Source organism: Accipiter gentilis, chromosome 34 (assembly GCF_929443795.1).
Source record: "Accipiter gentilis chromosome 34, bAccGen1.1, whole genome shotgun sequence".
Classification (NCBI taxonomy): domain Eukaryota; kingdom Metazoa; phylum Chordata; class Aves; order Accipitriformes; family Accipitridae; genus Astur; species Astur gentilis.
In genome coordinates this window covers 10,161,037-10,181,191 of record NC_064913.1, presented here as the reverse complement: position 1 = coordinate 10,181,191, position 20,155 = coordinate 10,161,037, and the positions used below count along the sequence as shown (strand labels likewise).

Below are 20,155 nucleotides of genomic sequence, written 5' to 3'. Positions count from 1 at the left end.
TGAAGCACTCCAGATTTATGCATAATTTCTTAATTGTCTTTTACAAGCTTTGCATCATTTTCCTAAAGGTGTCTCTTGTTATGCGCAACAAAAATCCTATTCTAGACTTTAAATGCCAATCTAGAGCGCTCTCTTGCAGAGAACAGGATACACAGCAGTACTAGAAAATTCGGCGAATTTTGTTCGTTTCCCTCACCAGATTTTGTTTTATTGTTTGTCTGTAAATTTTTTTGCTCATAAAAATATTTCTAAATCCAACATAAAGGGACATTGCCTCTAAAAATTCTATTTAAAAAAAAAAAAAGTTTTGATATATATTTGGAAGTACATTTTTCTATTAAAATTTGTCAGCATAAATATTTGCCTAAAGGAAAATGAAAACTGGATGTATCCTATCAGTGGGGGTAGCAGTCTAAGTTGTAATATTTCAGCTAAACATTTTTGCTTGATTTGAGCTGATAGAAAATAAACACATTTCTGCCTGAATGGCCTGTCATCTCATGGAAAGTTGAACCTTTATTCATTATGCTCCCATGTTTCAATCAAGATACCTTTCAAACTCTGCAGTGTAGAAAACATCTATTAAAGGGAAGATGATGGTACTTCATGGGTTCGGTATGACATTATGTATGTGTTTTGGGTTTGTGTGGTGTGGGGTTTTTTTTGGTATCGGCTGAGGGTCCGCCGGGCCGGCTCCTGTCAGAAGCTGCTGGAAGCTTCCCCGGCTCCAGCCGGACCCGCCGCTGGCCCAGGCCGAGCCCCTCAGCGACGGCGGCAGCTTAAGAAGGGGGGAAAAGAGAAAACCCACCTGCTGGAAAACCTGCAGCGGAGAGAGGAGTGGGATGTGAGAGAAACCCCTCTGCAGACACCGAGGTCAGTGAGGAAGGCGGGGGAGGACGGGATGCCCCCGCAGCCCGCGGTGAGGCGGCAGGCTGTGTCCCCCCAGCCCACGGAGGTCCATGGTGGAGCAGATATCCAGCTGCAGCCTCTGGGGAAGACCACGGTGAGGCAGGCTGGGTCCCCCCCAGCCCACCGAGGGGAGCGGGGGAGCACATGCCCACTTGCCGGCTGTGGAGAAGCCCACGCCGGAGCAGGGGGATGGATGCCCCCCAGGATGGCCGGGACTCTGTGGGAAAGCCGGCGCTGGAGCAGGCTGGGACTGAAGGACTGCACCCTGTGGAAGGGACCCGCGCTGGAGCAGGCTGTGAGGAACCGCAGCCCGCGGGAAGGACCCAGGCTGGAGAGGTTGGTGGAGGACTGTCTCCCGTGGGGGGGCAGGGGCCGAGTGAGGAGCGCCGCCCCTGAGGAGGACGGAGCGGCAGAGACGAGGGCTGTGAGGAACCGACCCCGACCCCCTGCGCCGCCGGAGGGAGCGAGAAGCGGGAGTGGAGGCGGGAAGGGGGGCCGGGGGGGGGGGGGGAAGGTGTGCTGCGGCCGGGTCTTACTTCTCATTATCCTGGTTCGATTTGATTGGTAGTAAATTACATTGGTTTTTTTGCCCCAAGTTGAGCCTGTCTTTTGCCGTCACCATAATCGGTGAGTGATCCCTCCCTGCCCTTCTCTCGACCCACCAGAGTCGCTTTCTATTTTCTCCTCCTCATCCCACAGCCCGGCGGCGGGGGCGAGGGGGGGGTGAGGAGAGGAGTGAGCAGTGAGAAAGCGGCCGCTTGGTGCTTTGTTACCGGCTGGGTTTAAACCACAACACTGTGGTATGCTCGCGTGACATTTAACTTCAGGTACCATGTTTTAGTGGAAAGGCAACTGCTAATGGATGAGAAGCAATTAACAGCAGCTTACTTCATAACTTTCCATGATTCTTAAATACCTGAGTCCTTTTCTGCTATAGAGCAGAACATTTTCTCCCTGCACAACACCTCAGATTTCATTACTGTTTTCAGAAACAAACTAAAAAGAGCAATTCGCTGAGAAGGAACTAGATGCATCTGTAAAGGTCCCTTCCAACCTAAACCATTCATAATTCAGACTGATAATTCTATCATTCTCTTATCATTCTAAGTGGACTGGATGCAAGTGTTTGTCGGCTAGACCACTAAAACATTTCACCACATAAAAGAGAAACGATAATATACAGCCATGGTTCTGCTGTATTCTAGTTTGAAAAAAGGATCATTCGAATTTTTTCTTTTACAGCTTTTACCTTCTATGCATATAGAAATGTCACTGTTCCACTGAAACAATGAGGAGTATGTGTATGAATTCTCCCAGAACTGTCACCACATGTGAGGAAGGCAAATTCTGTGGTTCTGCCCCAAGAATATCCATTTAGTCTCTGAAAAGTTTTTTTTCTCATGAATTACTCATTCACAGTGTGTGGATTGGCCCATGTTAGCACCAGGAAAGAGAATGTTAACCTGATCAAATTTAGCTATTTTGTACACAATAAAATGGTTTTGTAAAGTGAACCATTGGGTAAAAAGAGAGAAAGTATTCTGAAAGATTTACATGGATTTCTTTTCTCTCTGCAGACTTTTTAGTGAAGCAGCTGTATCTTCAATTTCATTGTGTGACCTTGAGACTTACTGTCAAGCCCTTAAGATAACTGCTAGATTTGGCAAGGTTAAAAGGTAAGTAAAATTTTAAACATTAAAGCAAATCACTTTAAGAAAGCAGAAACCTCTGTATTTAGTAGGCATTTTTATTAAAATTATGTGTTAAAACATCTGACATTTGCAAGGGGAAGGGAGCTTTGTAATCTGTTTCTAAACATACTACTTTTTAAAATTTGTTTGTGGTAGTTTTTAAGTTGTAAGTTAAACCACACCTACAGAAAGGAAATAGAGAAGTGGAATTGCAAACAAATTTGTCTCTATGTGACTTGGGATGATTAAAAGAAGAATTCAAGTTTTCAAATCTACTAGATGTGACAGGAGTGCAAATGAAAAGTGGGGTGCTCTGTATAACTCCAAGAAACGTCCTTCATTTGTGGATTTACAAGTAGGGTGAGTGTAGTTCTCCTTTGATTTTTCGTTTGCTTCTTTGTTTTTTTTTGTTTGTTGGTGTTTTTTTTTTTTCCTAAAGCAGTAAACAAGACTGGCCAACCTTAATTGAAATAATCAAGTGACATGGAAAGAGTTAAGTAAGCACAAGGCTGACAAAGCTGTCATGTCAGGGCTTGGTCATTTACTTGATGCTGGATGTCTTATGTGAAATAAGCCTCAGTCAAACTAGTGTCATCAAGTATACTGATTTTGCTAGACAGATTAAAGAATATTTATGTAATCAGTCCTTTACACTAAACATAATATGTAAAATGCTTACTTAAAACAATATAAATCAAGAAGATTTAAATGAATGCTATATAAATCAGCATTTCTTCTATCTGCCAGCCATTTTTCATCCTTTACATATTTGTGGGTCAGATACGGCCTCAAGGAGAAAGAAGGTTCATAAAAAAATTAATAATCACCATTTTTGTTTCTTGTGAGAGCAATAAGGAGAGCTTTCAGGGCTAGTTATGTACAACATATTCCAAGAAGTATTGTTTATTAAAAGAAGGCTTTTCTTTTATACGGGGGTCCTCAGTACAAGAAAGACATGGACTTTTTAGAGAGGGTCCAGAGGAGAGCCATGAAAATGGTCGGAGGACTGGAACACCTTTCCTGTGAAGAAACGCTGAGAGAGTTGAGGTTGGTCAGCCTAGAGAAGAGAAGGCTCTGGGCAGACCTTATTGTGGCCTTTCAATATATAAAGAGGGCTTACAAGGAAGATGGAGGAAGACTTTTTACCAAGGTCTGTAGCGACAGGACTAGGGTCAATGATTTTACATTGAAAGAGGATAGGTTTAGATTGGACATAAGGAAGAAATTTTTCACTGTGCGGGTGGTGAGGCACTGGAACACATTTCCCAAAGAAGTTGTGGATGCCCCATCTCAGGAAATAAATGTTCAAGGTCAGGTTGGATAGGGCTTTGAGCAACCTGATCTAGTGAAAGATGTCCCTGACCACAGGTAGGTTGGACTAGATGATCTCCGAAGGTCCTTTCCAACCCAAACCATTCATTCTATGATTCTGTTATGCATCTGTGTGTTTGAAAACACTTGGAAAACATTCCTCATCTTTATACAGAATTCCCAAATCCTCCTGACAGAAACTGCGCCCTTGATTATAGAACAGAAAATGTTTTAAAAATACTGTTCTAAACTATGTAAGCTGCTATTTACAAAATATTTTATCACATTGTTTTAAAGCAAATGCAAACGTATTTTCCTGAAATGCTGTATCAACATCATGCACACCCCTCCATCTGCTATTCTTATGATTGACTTTGCTGTGCCATTAATAATGAAATACGGCTTGAATGTCTTTTTCCACTAGCACACAGTGATACCAGAGATCTGTTTTAATCCTTCTACTTTCCTGTTAACTTCTCTTCTAGCATTATCCTCATTTCATACCTGCTTAAATCTATTCTGTTGATCTTTTCCTTAGCGACACAGAAAAATCCAATTTTAGTTCATAACACTAGTAAAATCAATTGTTGAAAACTTTGTGAAAAAATAGTATTTGTAGCAAGCAATACAGGTAATTTTTTAATGAGGTGATGGAGACATCTCTCTGTTCTGTATTCCTCTTCCAAAACCTTTGCTGCCTGTTAGTAGTAGATCATTCTTCAGATAACATGGTTTGCAAATGCATTCATAATACTTTTTATTTAAATTTATTTTCTCCAATAGTTGAATTAAATAAGTCAGTTAGCAATCTGCTGACACACAGTTGTTTCTAGGCCATTGAATTTCACTTACACTTGACTTACTGTTAGGTTATGAATTAAGGTGATTATAATTCAACAGAGAAAATAATTTTCCTGAAATAATTGTCAGTATAGGAATATTTTGGCAATATCAGTCTTGTACTTATTTGTCAGGAACATGAGACATACTTTTTCAGGTGGTGAATTTTGCTATTCAGTCTTCGTGTGTGAGAAAACTAAACGCAATTCATGCTCTCTCTGGTCACAAGAAGGAGCATGACAAGTCTTTATTCTCGGTACCTTCAAATCATGCAATTTTCCTAGTTTCTGACTACACATGATCTGTTTTATTTATCTGCTGGTATTGTATTGAACTACATTTTGAATAAAATAATGCTATCTAATGTAACCATAAATTCATCTTCTTTGTTGAGCTTAGGAGTTAAATCCTTAACAAATTGGATTTGGCATATGAAATCACTTTCTGGTTTCTATTTTGATAGGCTTAGATATAGTTGCTAATAAAATCACCAACACCTATAGCCATGTAATACTGCATACACCAGAGAGAAAGATATACAAAGTGAAAATGTGCCACATATTTTGCTTGATTAGCTATAAACTCTCTGATGCATTTCAGGAGGTGAAAATAGTGTTTCTTGATGTACTTCAGGAATAAATCCTTTATATCTGATTAAAATGCAGATGAGCATCATAAACTATTGTAATTTGAAAGGGTTGATCTCCTGATGTAATCTTCTTCCATCTGCTTCAGGTGTAAAGCTTAGAGGGAATTTGCTACAATTACTGAATGCAATTTGGGTCAGATGCAATCCCCCAACCTGAAGGTCCCTATGTGAATGAAAACTCCTTTTTAGTACTTCTGATATTTCTGCTATTTCAAAAAAATCTTGCAACTTTATAATAAAATCATTGTTAATTATGAGAAATTATGGATCTCCTAGTGAAAATCTGCATGAGAACAAATGGAAAATCTGAATGACTCTCAGGTTAGGATCTAATCTTGTATTTCAAATCTTAAAATACTGATAATGCTAAATCAGTAATTTTTATCTCTCAGGTGGTTTACTTAATACATAAGGAGAGATATAAAAAGCCAGAAGTCAGTGTAAGTGGCTTAAAGGCTTTTATTTCTCTGTGCTTTGCAGATCATCTCTAGATTTTATCAACTGCTGCCTAGGATCTTGTATTATGGAATTACATTACAAGGGAAGGAAAAGGATCCCAAACTCACTTATATCTGAACTTTGTTGTTTTATTGTAAGGACCTAAGAGTAGCTTGTAGAGACTTCATTACATTAGAAAGATCAATAAATGTGAACTTTAGCAAACCTATACTTGCAAATTAGTAGGGGGACACAAATTTCTTAGAGTAAAGGTGACTAGCCAAACGAAACTAGGAGGTGAAGAGTAATATTACTAAAAGTGTGTGAGAGAAAGGGAAGTGTTATCGAAAAGATAATTTCCTACTTAACAGTTGTTGAATAAACAGAGCAATAGTTACTTTCTTTTAATATTATATCTTCTTTATTTAGTAGGAAGAATAAGAAAACCACCATTTTAGTAAAATATTGTACACTGTTTCTGCAAAACAAATAGTCTGCTTTGAAAGCCGGCATGGGATGCAGAGATCAGCAGTGGTTTGACATTGAGAAATTAAGCTCAGTTATTTAGTGGCAGGAAACTGTATTCAATGAGCAGAGAAAAATATATATAGCACTCAGCTTGCAAAGAACAGTATTACTTTGTAGAAGGGTTGCCTGTCAACAGAAGCTTTCTTTATAACTTTTGTTATTGAAAAAAGTCATTGAATATTCCATTCACTCTCTTTTCAGTTGATTTTTTGATAGCCTGAATGTCATTGTATTGTAAACTGATTTCCCCAAAGTGTTCTTTTTTAAAGAACATCTGGATGAGTCCAGATCTGCAAGATTTTTTTTCTATGATCCCTGTAGTTACATGGTCATCTTTATGTCCAGAGCAAGAAGTCTTTGTGCTAGAGCACTACACCCTTGAACACAAGAGTGTTCTGTCTTAGGCTGTTGGACTGGAGATAATTAACATGGAAGAACTGAAAGTAGAAAGTAGACAGTAATGGAAACATTCTTGAGGGTGAAAGAAATTAAAGACTAAGCGATCATAGAAACTTGATTTTTCAGAGTGTATTACCTAGCGAGTATGTGAACTTTTTATAGATACTTTTATTACAGATAATAAGTAAAAACTAATACCACTCCAAGAAGACAAAACTTCAAGGGAAGACACCTATGTAGAAGAAAAAACAAAGATCTAGAAAGTATATTATGATTATTTTTTTTGTCCTTTAAAAAGAAAGGGAATAGGGTAGGCTTGTTAATTTCTGGGACTATGAGGAAATAACCTGATCTTCCTAGCCTTTAACTATTATGTATGAATGAAAATTGGCAGTGGTTGTACAATTAAGTTAATGGCTGACACTATGTGATAGAAATTACAAAGAAGGGGTGAAATGTAATGGGTAAATTGTAACTGAAAATTTCTGATGCATTAGAAAGACTATAGCCTAAATAAGGCTAAGTTTACCAAATTCTGAATATGGTAAAATAACTGCTAGCATAATTGTCTAATAACAATTTGTTCAGCTTTCTGGCCGGAACAAGAAATAATCTATTTTCAGTTTGCCTCTTGACAACTGTCTCAAATTTTGCTTCCCTGCTCTGTCTTTTAATATCTTTGACACTTATTATTTTTAATATTCTATGACTGTTAGTGTTGGCTGTGTACTCTCAGGTACTGTAAAGCAGACTGAAATTTTTTGGAACTGTCTGTTTCCTAATTCATTGTGTGGAGTTATACAAAGAGGGAAGAAATGAAGATGTTAGAGCTCCTCTTAAGGAAAGGTGACTTGCAGATAATCATAAGGTGTTTCTAGCCCACTGAGGAGATGGATGCTTTCCTGGTGGTGCATTAGAGAGGTTTCAAAATGTGCAAGAATGAAAGACTCTTTCTCTCTTAGCAAAAAATGCCCCTTAAAGTCTAAAATACTTTTTAAAGTTCTCTTGTTTGTTTTCTTTTCTCTTTATCAGTGCCAGCAGTTGCAGATTAGATACCTCTAAAAGCAACAGCATACTAATTGTTCTAAAGTGCTTCTTTTTTTCTTGATTTCAATATACAGTTTCCATTAATATGAAGTATAAAACCAACCTGTACCTACACACAAACATAAATATCTATAAAAATAAGCAGAAGTGACCTCATTGCAGAGCAGTGATATAGCTGAGCAAATCTAACAGCTCACTGGAGATAGCAGTCCTTTTTCCTTACTTCCTTCTGTGTTCTCAGCTGTATATTACTTATAGCTCTGTTGCACCATAATGTATTCATCCGACCCCTTCATGAATTGATTCAGCCTAGTAAGCTTAGATCATAACATAGGAGAAAAAAAAAAATCCTGCATACTCCCATTTCAGAAGGGTTACTCTAATGCCAGAAGTGAGAAGGCAACACCATATGGCAGGAGTCGGGGAGGGAGATGGTAATAAAGGTATAAATTACTTATATTTCAATTATAATTCATCTATCTCTGAAATTTATTCTGACTTTCAAAAGACATGTTTTTACTCCATTGTTTTAAAATGAAATGGTATTGACTGTTTCTCCTTACCTGTGGTTTTGTGTATTTAGGGAAAGAATAATGCTGGTATCAGGTATGCTGAAGGAATCTGTTTTCAAAAGGCACTATCATATATTTGAGACCTGCATAAATGAAAACTCATTCTTAAGTCATCTTTTAAAATGCAACATAAATAGTTTGTCTATCTGAAGTAGTAGAATAACACAAAAATCGGGATTTCTGATGATGATTAGGCTTTTATCACTCGGATTTAGATAATGAAAATTTTATGCTCCATTAGCTTACAATTTAGAGCACTCTTTCTTTCTTCCTTTTTCTCCATATGAAAGAAGACCATTTACTAAAGTTTGAAATGCAGCCAGCTTTAATGCAGACACAATTTAATATTTTTAACACAATAAATATAATGCTCTAAAGGAAGTGATCATTAAAATAAAACCCAAAACTTTACAGTTGTGTGAGCTTAGAAGCCAGCAAAAACAAAATGGTAGGGTTATACAGTGAAAAGGGGGAACTTGGGCAGAGCAAGTTTATTTCAGATTCTTACATCTTCACAAATAAGGTCAGCTTGAATTCAATGAATGTGTGCTTGTATAAGATCTACAAATAAAACAATTCAATAGCAAAGAAAAGCTAAGTTTCTAATGCTTCTGTAATTAAGTGAGTATATTATAGTTTTTAATAAAGTGCTATTACTGTCTACCAGACAGGGAAGAAATAGTTTCACAAAACTTTTGTTTTGTTTTGTTTTTAAATGTCATGAAAATTAGGTTTAATTCTTTGTACGGTTTTAGGTCTCTAATAGGTATTTGTTCTGCCACATGAATTAATATCACATGCTGATATATGACTGAGAGTGATCTGCCAAATACAAGAAAACCTTTAATAGCTTTTCTTCCTGTTTTATGTCGCATAGTTAAAATAAATGCAGTTTAGATTTTGTGAAACATGCTGAATTCAGAGGCCTGGTAATAAAATGATGACAATAAATCACAGGGTGAGACCTCTATAGACAAAATTCTTTATATTGCCCATCATTTCATTTAAGTCAGAAAAGTGTGGGTATCACTGGAAGTAGCACAGTTGAGAGTTCTCTGCGGTTTATTCTTGAAATATGCCTGATTAAACAAAATAAGAAATTTGTCAAACAAAACCCTGCCATTTTGCATGAAAATAGAGTTCTGTTATCCAGTAAAATTTAAACTATTTTCAATGTATTAAAGTTTATATTGCTTTAGATTACCTCATTATATTACACTATTCCCAGAATCACTGAATGACAATCACAGAATGGTTGAGGTTGGAAGGGACCTCTGGAGGTCATCTGGTCCAACCCTTCTGCTCAAGCAGGACCACCTGGAGCTGGGTGCCCAGGAACAGGTCCAGATAGTTTTTTAATATCTGCAAAGAGAGAGACTCCACAACTGCTCTGGGCTGCCTGTGCCAGTGCTCTGTCACCCTCACATTAACAAAGTGTTTCCTGATGTTCAGATGGAATCTCCTGTGTTTCAGTTTGTGCCCATTGCCTCTGGTCTTGTCGCTGGGCACCACTGAAAAGAGCCCGGCTCTGTCCTCGTCACACCCTCCCTTCAGGTATTGATATAGTCTGATAAGATTTGCCCTGAGCCTTGCCTTCTCCAGGCTGAACAGTCCTAGCTCTCTAAACCTTTCCTCATAGTAGAGGTGCTCCAGTCCCTGTCTTTGTAGGCCTTTGCTGGACTCTTTCCAGTAGCTCCCTGTCTCCCTTGTACTGGATAAAGTACTGCAGATGTGATCTCAGCAGCACTTAGTGGAGGGGAAGGGTCCCCTCCTTTGACCTGCTGGCAATGCTTTGCCTAATGTAGTTCAGGACACCCTTGGCCTTCTTTGTGGCAAGGGCATGTTACTGGCTTATGGTCAACTTGGTGACCACTAGGACCCCCAGCTCCTCTTATGCAAACCTGCTTTCCAGTTGGTCAGTCCCCAGCATATAATGTGCCTGGGGTTATTTCTCCCCTTGTACGTCCCCTTGAAATTGCCTTTCATGACTTTCCTGTCAGTTTCTCTCTGGACAGCGGCATGACCCTCTGGTATATCAGCCACTCCTCCTGTTTTTGTGTCATCATTAAACTTGCTGAGGGTACAGTCTGCCCCATCACCCAGATCATTAATGGAGACATTGAACTGGATTGGACCCAGAATTGATCCCTGGGGAACACTGCTAGTTATTGGCCTCCAACTAGACATTGTGTGACTGATCAGCACACTCTAGCCCCGGCTTTCAGCCAATTTTCAATCCACCTCACTGTCTGTTCATCTTGTCCATACTTCATCAGCTTCTCTGTAAGGATCTTGTAGGAGTCAGCGTCAAAGACCTTACTGAAGTTCACGTAGACAATAGCCACTGCTTTCTGCTCACCTACCAGGGCAGTCATTTCATCATAGAAGTTCTATCAAGCATGAATTCTCCTTGGTGAATCCATTCTGACTACTGCCTATCACCTTGTCATTTATGTGCCTGGAAGTGGTTTCCAGGATTAGTTGTTCCATTACCTTCCCAAGGATTGAGGTGAAGCTGACTGGCCTGTAGTTCCCTGGGCCCTCCTTCTTGCCATTTTTCAAGAAAGGAGTGACATTTGCTTTCCTCCAGTCCTTGGGCAGCTCTCCCAATTACCATGATCATTCAAACCTCATTGAGGGTGGTCTCACACATCAGCCAGCTCCCTCAGCCCTTATGGGTGCATCCCATCAGGGTCCTTGGATTTATGAATGTCCAGTTTGCTGAGGTACTTGCTGACGTGATTGTCTTCCATCATGAGTACATACTCCTTGCTCCAGACTTCCTACCTGGTCTTTCGGGCTTAGGATTTGTGGGGGGGTTGACCTTGAATGGACCAGGTGCCCACCAAGCCACTCCATCATGCCTCCTTCTCAAATGGAGAGGGGAGAGAAAATATAATCAAAGGCTAATGGAAATAGTCACCAGTCACCATCACAGGCAAACCAGACTCAACTTGGGGAAATTAATTTAATTTAATTTATTGCCAATTAAAACCAGAGTAGGATAATGAGAAATAAGAACAAATCTAAATCTTCCCCTTTTCCCTCCCTTCCAGGGCTCAGTTTCACTCCTGATTTCTCTACCTTCTCTTCCTGAGCAGCGCAGGAGGACAGTGAATGGGGGTTGTGGTCAGTTCATCATGCATTGTCTCTGCTGCTCCTTCCTCCTTGTGCTCTTCCCCTGCTCCAGTGTGGGTCCTTTTCGTGGGGCTTCAAGAATGGACTGCCCCAACATGGGTCACCCATGGGGTCACAGATCCTGCAAGATGATCCTCCAGCATGGGCTCACCATGGAGTCACAGCCTCCTTCAGGATACATCGGCCTGCTCTGCTGTGGGGTCCTCCCCGGGCTGCAGGTGGAGATCTGCTCCACCGTGGACCTCCCTGGGCTGCAGGGGCACAGCCTGCCTCACCAAGGTCTTCCCCACGGGCTGCAGGGGAATCTCTGCTCCGGCACCTGGAGCATCTCCTCCCCCTCCTTCTGCACTGCCCTGGGGGGCTGCAGGGTTGTTTCTCTAACATATTCTCATTCCTGTCCCCAGATGCTGTTGCACAGCAGTTTTTTCCCCTTTCTTAAATATGTTATCACAGAGCACTACCACCGTCACTGATGGGCTCCGCCTTGCGCAGCGGCGGGTCCATCTTGGCTAGAACTGGCTCTGTTGGACATAGGGGAAGCTTCCGGCATCTTCTCACAGAAGCCATCCCTGCAGCCCTCTTGCTACCAAAACCTTGCCACATAAACCCAATACAGGATTCCTGAATACTGGTCTTGCTAATAAAGACTGAGGTGAAGAAGGTATTCAGTACTTCAGTCTTTTCTAAGCCCTGTGTCACCAGGTCCCCTGCCCCATTCAGCTGTGGGCCCATATTTTCCCTAGTTTTCCTTGTGTTACCTATATACTTACAGAAGCCCTTCTTGTTGTCTTTGACGTCCCTGGCCAGATTCAATTCCAGGTGGGCTTTGTCTTTCCTAACACCCTCTTTGCATGCTCAGACAATGTCTGTATTCATCCCAGGTTACCTGTCCCTGCTTCCACCTTCTGTATACTTCCTTTTGATGTTTGAGTTTTGTCAGGACCTTCCTGGCATATTTGTTTGCCACGCTGTGTGCATTAGCATATATGCGCTTCAGGGAGGCGCCTCAACCTGTTGATTTGCCAGAGACAGTCTGGTTGGGTTTTTTCCATAATGGTGACTTGTGGGCACTTCCCTGCTTACATGCAAATGCTGCAGGTGACCCCTCTTAAACTCTATTTTGTTGATTTTACATTCCCTTTCATTCACATCATTCCAGACCCTTTGCTTGTCAATCCTGTCTATCACTCCCTCACAGGGCTGCTAGTAACTATCTCCTCCCTTCCCCATCATTCCTAGTTTAAAGCTCTCCTTACCTTGAAACATTAAACTGTCTCCAGATGCTTTATCACAATGTATTGTGTTGTATGAAAAGATAGAAAACAGTCATCAAAACCAGGCGTAGGCCCACATGTCACTGCGATTTGTTACTGAGGGTATTGGTGAGCTCTAGACATATTAGTACAGGGGCTCCAAGAGAACAGCTGTAAATTTCAAACATTTTTGTAAACACTTCCATTGCTTATATGACTGTTGATTTACCTTAAAGCAAATTGTCTGTAATCAAAGCAGATTTTAGAACTTGATGTAAAAGAATATAAAATTTAACTCCACCAATCAGAAAAAAGGATGTATCATTTGCACAAATTCAGGATCTATAAAATCTTACACATATAACAATATTTTCTTCTATATGTCTTTCTTTGAAGCTTCTTTGTCCACCTTTTGTTTCCTTAAAGATCTGATTTCTTTCCAGACGCTATCCCGGTATTGCAGAATAGTTCATTTAAAACCCAGATATTTATATAACACTTGAAAATATTCTTTATAGCACTTAAGTACAAATTTTTCAAGCTTAAAAGTAGGGAAGAGACAAGAAAAAATGCTCAATTTGTGCTCATTAAAACTGGATAGTCTTTGAAAAACGGTCACAAATGTTTAAGACAGTAAGAGAAAAGTCATCTAATTGAAGATAAAGGTGATTTACAGATCAATATATTTGTTCTTTAGCACAACATCCCAGCCTGCTAAAAATCAGAGGTTTGCAAAATCTCAACTCCTTAATCCAATTATCTAAAAGACAAGATGATTGAATTAAACTTTGCCAGTTCAATTGTTTAGAAGGATGTGCAAAAATACTTTATCAAGAAATCAAGAAATGACTTCTAGGCCAAAAAACCACCAGTGAAATAGATTTAAATTCAGTCATTTGCTTGAAGCTTCACTTCTTCCTCAAAGGAAAAAAAGAGAGAGAAAAAGAGAGAAAAGTAGATGACTACAACATTTTTCTAAACATATACTGAAATTTCCCTTCCCAATTTATTCCCAAGGTAATAAATTACCTTTACTTGCTGGATATTTTAAATAAAAGAAGCACTCATAAAATTTTTTTGTCTTCTAGATTTTGGGTTAATCTATTATTCCCTGAAATTCTATTTGACCACCAAAACAGAAATATAAAAAATTTCCCCAGCATGATTAAAACCTATTACGTTTCCAGGATTCTGTTTCCTTTACACAGTCCTAATAAAAGCATCGTTCACTTCGCAAATCTTTCTTACAAGCTACTTTCTTCTCCAATATACATATGCAACTTTCTGCATTTTAAACAAATATGTATGCAAAAATACTGTCTTTTTTTTTAATATTCCAGTAATGCTTGTTTGTAATAGGAGATGTTATATCAAGAAGTTTGTAGTTACTTTTTATATTATTTTATTCCTAACTATATAATGAACAGCATGGGTTACAGTTCATGGCAGAACGTGCACTTTTCACATGAGCATTGCACAACATTTTTATATTAATTCAAACAAAATTCCTCACATACTTTAGCCACAACTTTAGTACATTTATTACTGCCTAAATTATCTGTTCTGGAGCTAAAGGTTACTTTATAATAGGCTTAGCACAAACATGCTAAATACAAACCTATTCCTAAAAATGTAATGCTTTCATATTTTCATTGTTCATATGAACAGACAAAAATGTTTGTTTATAGTCCATGTGAATTTTCGTACACAACAGAAAGGGAAGGTACTGTAAAAGTATCAAGTGTCAACATCACATATAATTGCCATTCAGCCCAAACTGACAACATACTTAGATGTAAGAACCTGTTGTTACAGTACCAGATGATGTTTATGCAATTACCAGATGTGCCAAGGATTTGCTTTAGAATTAAGACTACAATGTGAAGTCTTTCTTTCCTTGATATGTTCAGATTGCATCTTTATTTCAGAGTATCTTGAAGTATAAATGCAACCTTAGATACATCAAAACACAACCCCAAAACTGTTTGTGTAGGCTTAATGAAAAGGAACTGTAGCATTATGATTGACTTCAGAATTACTTTTAAAATAAAAGTAAAATGAAAATACCAAATTTTATCCATGTGACAGTAGAGGAATATAAAGTAGAACATTAAAAGATATTGCTAAAGAATAGAAAAAAATCATATTGTCACAATTGAACCATGGCAACTTTTCAGTCTGGTGTGTATATGTATGTGTATGAATGCTGATTTATATATTTTAGATGGAAATTCGTTCAAGGATATAATATTTGATGTTCTTCCCCCTGCGCCCCCCCCCCCCCCCCCCCCCAGGTCAGTGATAATATGAGAATAATCCCTCGTTTATAATTTCTGCTTTGTTGTTTGAGTATTACGAAGACAATACGGGGTTTTAAATTTGGATATAGTCTAGTTCGGTAGCTCACTTGTACAAATAGAATGAGAGTAATAAAAATATAATTCAAGATATATTTTTTTCTGTGCCTGAAATCTCACTCTAGATCAAGTGGAAAGCTACTATGATAGCAGAGCATACAAATTAAATGTTTAATAAGAAACTGCAAATAACTCCAGGATCGGTCACAAGGCACTGATATTGTTCTTATTCCCTTTATCGGTTGGCAATAATGGCATCATCTAGATGTATATACAGCACCACCCAAACACAAAGGTGACATCACTATGACTTTCCTTTTCCAACTTAATGAACATTTTAAAGGGAAAGTGTAACTAGTGTTGTAATTTCTTAAAATAGAGGTAGTCTACCTTACAGTTGTTTTTCCAGCTTAAACCCTGCATTCAGTCATGGTGATGCTGTAAGAGTTACCTGTGTGAGGAAGGTAGAAGTCCTGTAAGGCCAAGAGTCCCTGGCCTTTCTGGAGTGGCTGCTGAAGGACAGTAAAAGTCCTTAGGGCATTCCAGCTGGAACCTGGAAACTGTGTATGATTTCTCCACATAGAGAGGTTTCCAGATCACAAACTCTAGAGCTTCTATTTGCAAGGTGAGGCTTAACTACAATATATAATTATTAGGACTTGCTGATAGACATGGAGATTTGCATAAATTCCTAATTCTGTGTAGAGTGATTGAGGGGGGTAAGCCATGAACACTTTTGAAGACAATAATCAGAAAGTACAAGTATACTACGAGACACTGGTGTTTATTCATTCTCCAAAAGCAATAAAATTTAACAAGAATTTAAATTGAGATATCACAGACTGCATGCAGTAGAGGGACTATCTCAAAAAAGGTTAAGCACAGCACAAGAGCCATACTTTAGTCATATTACTGCTTTTTTTTTTGGTCCAGATAAACTCTCTCTCACATAGCTAATACAATATTCTTGACAGTGAACAAATTTTTTAAGTGAAATCTCTGGTAGAAGCCTATGAGTTTCTCTAAGCGCTGCAGAGTTGCTCGTAGTATTCAAGCTCTTGGCAGGAGCTACATCCACTATCCAGGGAGAATGATGCAATTTCTCATGAACTGGAACTTTTACCTGCAACCATCCACTTTATTTAACAAGAGCAAATTAAGTTGTCTGTATAGATGAAGACATTTACAGTCCAGCTGGTACATTACAGTATGTAAGTATGTTCCTGGTTTACCAATGACTCTGAAAAGCATTTCACAGAACGAAAAATAAATATACACAGACAAGTACATGTATACATAATAGACACACATACATATATACTGTGAAACAATTTTTTCCAATCTGCAGTTAAATACAGGTTAAAAAAAACCCCATACATATATAAAAACCAAATATATATTAGGTGTATATATATGTATGAAATACAAGTGTGAAAATCTTTACATATGTAATCAGAGTAAATGTTAACAGGTAAAGTGAGCAGATGCCTTGAAGCACCAGTGGTTTAGATACCTTACAGTAAACCTTCTTGCAACTTTAGCTGGACTTTCTGTAATATTTTTGCATTTTTCTTTTCCTTCTTTCTTTTATCTTGTCATTAAGACTGAGAATGCCTAAATAATCCAGTGTGTTAGTTAGCGTGTATTTTGTTGCCCCTTCAAGTAACAGGGAAGGGATTTCAGCACAAAAGCAGCCTCATAAAAATGCTTCTGGCTGTGGAACAAAATACTTTGAAAAATTAATGTATAAGCAGTTCACTAGAAGAAATTCATAACCTGAAGATAAAGGGAAAAAAACATGATGAAAAAAAAGATGCATCTGATTATATATAGACTTATAATCAATGAAATAATTCTATTAATGAAAAGCCTTACATCAATGAAATAAATGCTTTAAAATCAATAAATCAAAAAAGTCTAACTTCTTTTTAAGTATTAGATGTAAACTGACAGTGTGTTTAGTGAAATGTCAAAAAAAAAAAAGTTAGATGCAAGGGGTTGTCTCCTGTGTGGATTTTAGCTAAGAAAAAGTTTATAGTTCAGAAACTAGTTACCAGAAAGAAAACCAGTTTCTGATCTAAAGGTCATATCATCACTTTCCAGATACCCATGGAATAATCTGTGTGTGAAGAACTGCCCAAATACTAACTTGAGACAAAATGCATTGTCTTCTGTGCAAATTGTACTGCAATCTGCAAGCTCTGGATCATATTCACAGTAAGAGAAGAAACATTTTAGGTAGATCAAGTAAAGAAGAAAGAAAAAGAAAATTGAGTATGATTTACTTTCAGAAGCTGGTTTTCAGGAGAATCCAGATGAGACTGAAGATTATTTTAAAATACACTCTCACACATCCTTTCAGTCTCATATTTATATATCTAGTTCAGTTATCTAAGAAGCGTTGAAGTGAAGAACTGAGGGATATCCCAGATCTTCCTTACTATAGCTTTTCAATGTATTTAATTGCAACTTTTTCATGTGGTTTTATCCTCTTGCTCTCTATTATGTTTGATTGTCTTTACATAATTGTGTGAATTCCTGAAGAACTTTTATGTCTAATGCTAGTTTGGTCTCAGAAAATCCTTGTTTTTCGTAACTATATTAGTAGGGAAGTTCTCTGATAAGGTTACCATCTCCTCACTGGCATATAAGTGACATTAAAATTGGAATCATTGACTTCAGTAAGCTGAAAAAATGAAAAATAATGCAGCATCAACCAGACAGATTTTCTGAAATAATGTAGTATAATAAAATGTAAACTTGTCCTCAAGGTTATATATTGGAATGAAAAGGAAATGACTGCTTTTTCAGTTGAAGCTTGCAAAAATTGAATGAATACAGTCATGCATTCAGAGAAATACTTCAATAAAACAACAATGAAAAGGAATCATGGAGCTTCTTAGAAAATTCATCCAGAAAGAGAGATTGGAAACATCTAAAGTTTTCTGACATCAAAACTTTTAAAGTAAAATACACGTTTCCACCCAGAGTTTAGTGTATACACATCGTATGTAGACTGTTATCTATACCCATATACAGTGTTTGCTTGGTGGAAGCACAAATTTATAGATGAAAAGCATTAATACCCATGAATGTCTTATGCAAAACTTACATCAAAGGTGCAGAGAATCAAACGCTAAATAATTTCCCTAGTTCTGTGTGGAAAGTAGAAAATGTCGGTGTGATTAGGAGGAGCTTCTCTTTACCTTTCATATGATTCTTCTTGTTTGATGCATCAAGAAAATGGAAACAAGTTAAAACGGTGGTGAAGTGGAAGCGGAGAAGGGTAGTGGTCTTGTATCTAAAGGAAAATTCATGACTGTATTATTCTGTATAAGCAGAAAACTTAAGTCTGCTAAGTAACTGGGGCCTTATCACAAGATCAGCATTTTCTTCTCCTTCCAGAGAAAATGTTAAAAATGAAGAACATATTTCTTTTTAGAAACACCATGCAGATGCACTAGTGTTATCAATTAGAAAATATTATTTTGCCTTTAAAATTAAACAAAAGTCAGTGATGAAGAGTGAGTAGTTGGATTTAAAAATATTACCCATATTATGAAGCTCAGGCTAACAACTTACAAATATTTTCTACTTTGAAAAAATATCAAAACCCTTACTACATCAAACAGTGGTAATTTAAGTAGCAGAAATGAGAAGTACTAGGGCAGAGAACTAGAGAAAAGAGAAAGAAAGCATCCCATGCATTAGACTGCATGAGACAGTTTCAAAGCTCTGTAACAAAAGCAATGGACTTGTGAAAGAACAAAAGTAACCTGTTTTCTAAAATAACCTTCGTTGTCTATTTGGCAACTTACTCTGAAGCTCAGGCATTTCACCTGTTTGCTGTCACTGTGAAGTGAATATTCAAATTATTCTTTTCACTTAAGATGCACATGACCTGAAATACTGAAATGACCTACAACTTTGGAAGTTTTAGTAAGACTTCATTTGAAATGCAGTGGTTGTCATTTCACTAGCCTTGTGTTATTTTGACATAGAAGTAAATAGGAGCAAGAAAAAACTGAATTCCATCAAGGTATTTCATTAAAACTGAGGAAACTGGAATGTTCCCAAACATCACTGAAATTTTCACATCTATTTAGAACAGATATGATCCCTTTCTCCCTCTTTTTGGGGAAAAAAACACATTTCACTTCCATTGGAATGTATTTCTTATTATGGTACCGACATATCCATTGTTTTTCTGATTCCTGAATGGCTGAATGCTTGTCATGTCCTTTGCTTCTGTCTATCATTTTGTCTTCCACTCTTTCCAGCAATCAATCAGATCTGTTTCAGACCTTTGCATTTATATTCTGCATGCTGTTCACCATTAAAATTTCTACAGTTGCTGTGCTGTGGAACCAGTGTTATCAATGTAGCTATATTACTTAAAAATTTACTGCCAATGAAGCAAAAGGAAGAATTACAAATCATGGGCAATGTCAAAGCACACAAAAAAATTTAAATCTTTTCTGGTTTCCTCTGACACACATAGCTCTCAAAAATGTCCTTGACGAAGATACAGACCAATTTCTGAATACCTGTGATACTGAAATCTGTATTCTTCCCTTCAAACTAGTTTAGCAGAAAAATATTTTACTGATCCAAGTCTTACCATTCCTGGCCATTACCTGACCACAAAGTAAAGGTGTATTATTAATACAATAAATTAATGTATATTCTGTCTTAACAGTTATTCAGAGCTTTTTTTTTTTAATAAGGGAATGACAGAAATATTCTCAAAAATAAAACAATATCTATTATATTAATTATTTCTTTTCATGCCCAGACCTCTGCATATGAAATTATAATATATATTCTGTAGTCATGTATATATATGTGTAACATTAAAATGAGCATGTGCAGACTGATGAACAAGCTGGTGCAATGTCACAAGGCCTCTGAATGATAACTTACAAGTAGTGCCACTTATATGATACCTGTAAAATCAGCTATGTCTTAGTTTAAAAATTGCAAGGCCAGAATTTCAGGGAATTAGAAAGTAAAGTAAAAATTA

At 37.8% G+C, this 20,155-nt stretch overlaps 1 protein-coding gene across 2 annotated transcripts in view; it reads left to right on the top strand.

The window, feature by feature from the left end:
* Positions 1-20,155, top strand: part of MGAT4C (MGAT4 family member C) — a 402,472-nt gene that overhangs the window by 99,039 nt on the left and 283,278 nt on the right. For both annotated transcript variants that reach the window (XM_049792434.1, XM_049792433.1), the window contains exon 2: positions 2,487-2,585. The gene's annotated coding sequence lies outside the window, so the exon portion shown is untranslated. The remainder of the gene's footprint in view (positions 1-2,486; positions 2,586-20,155) is intronic.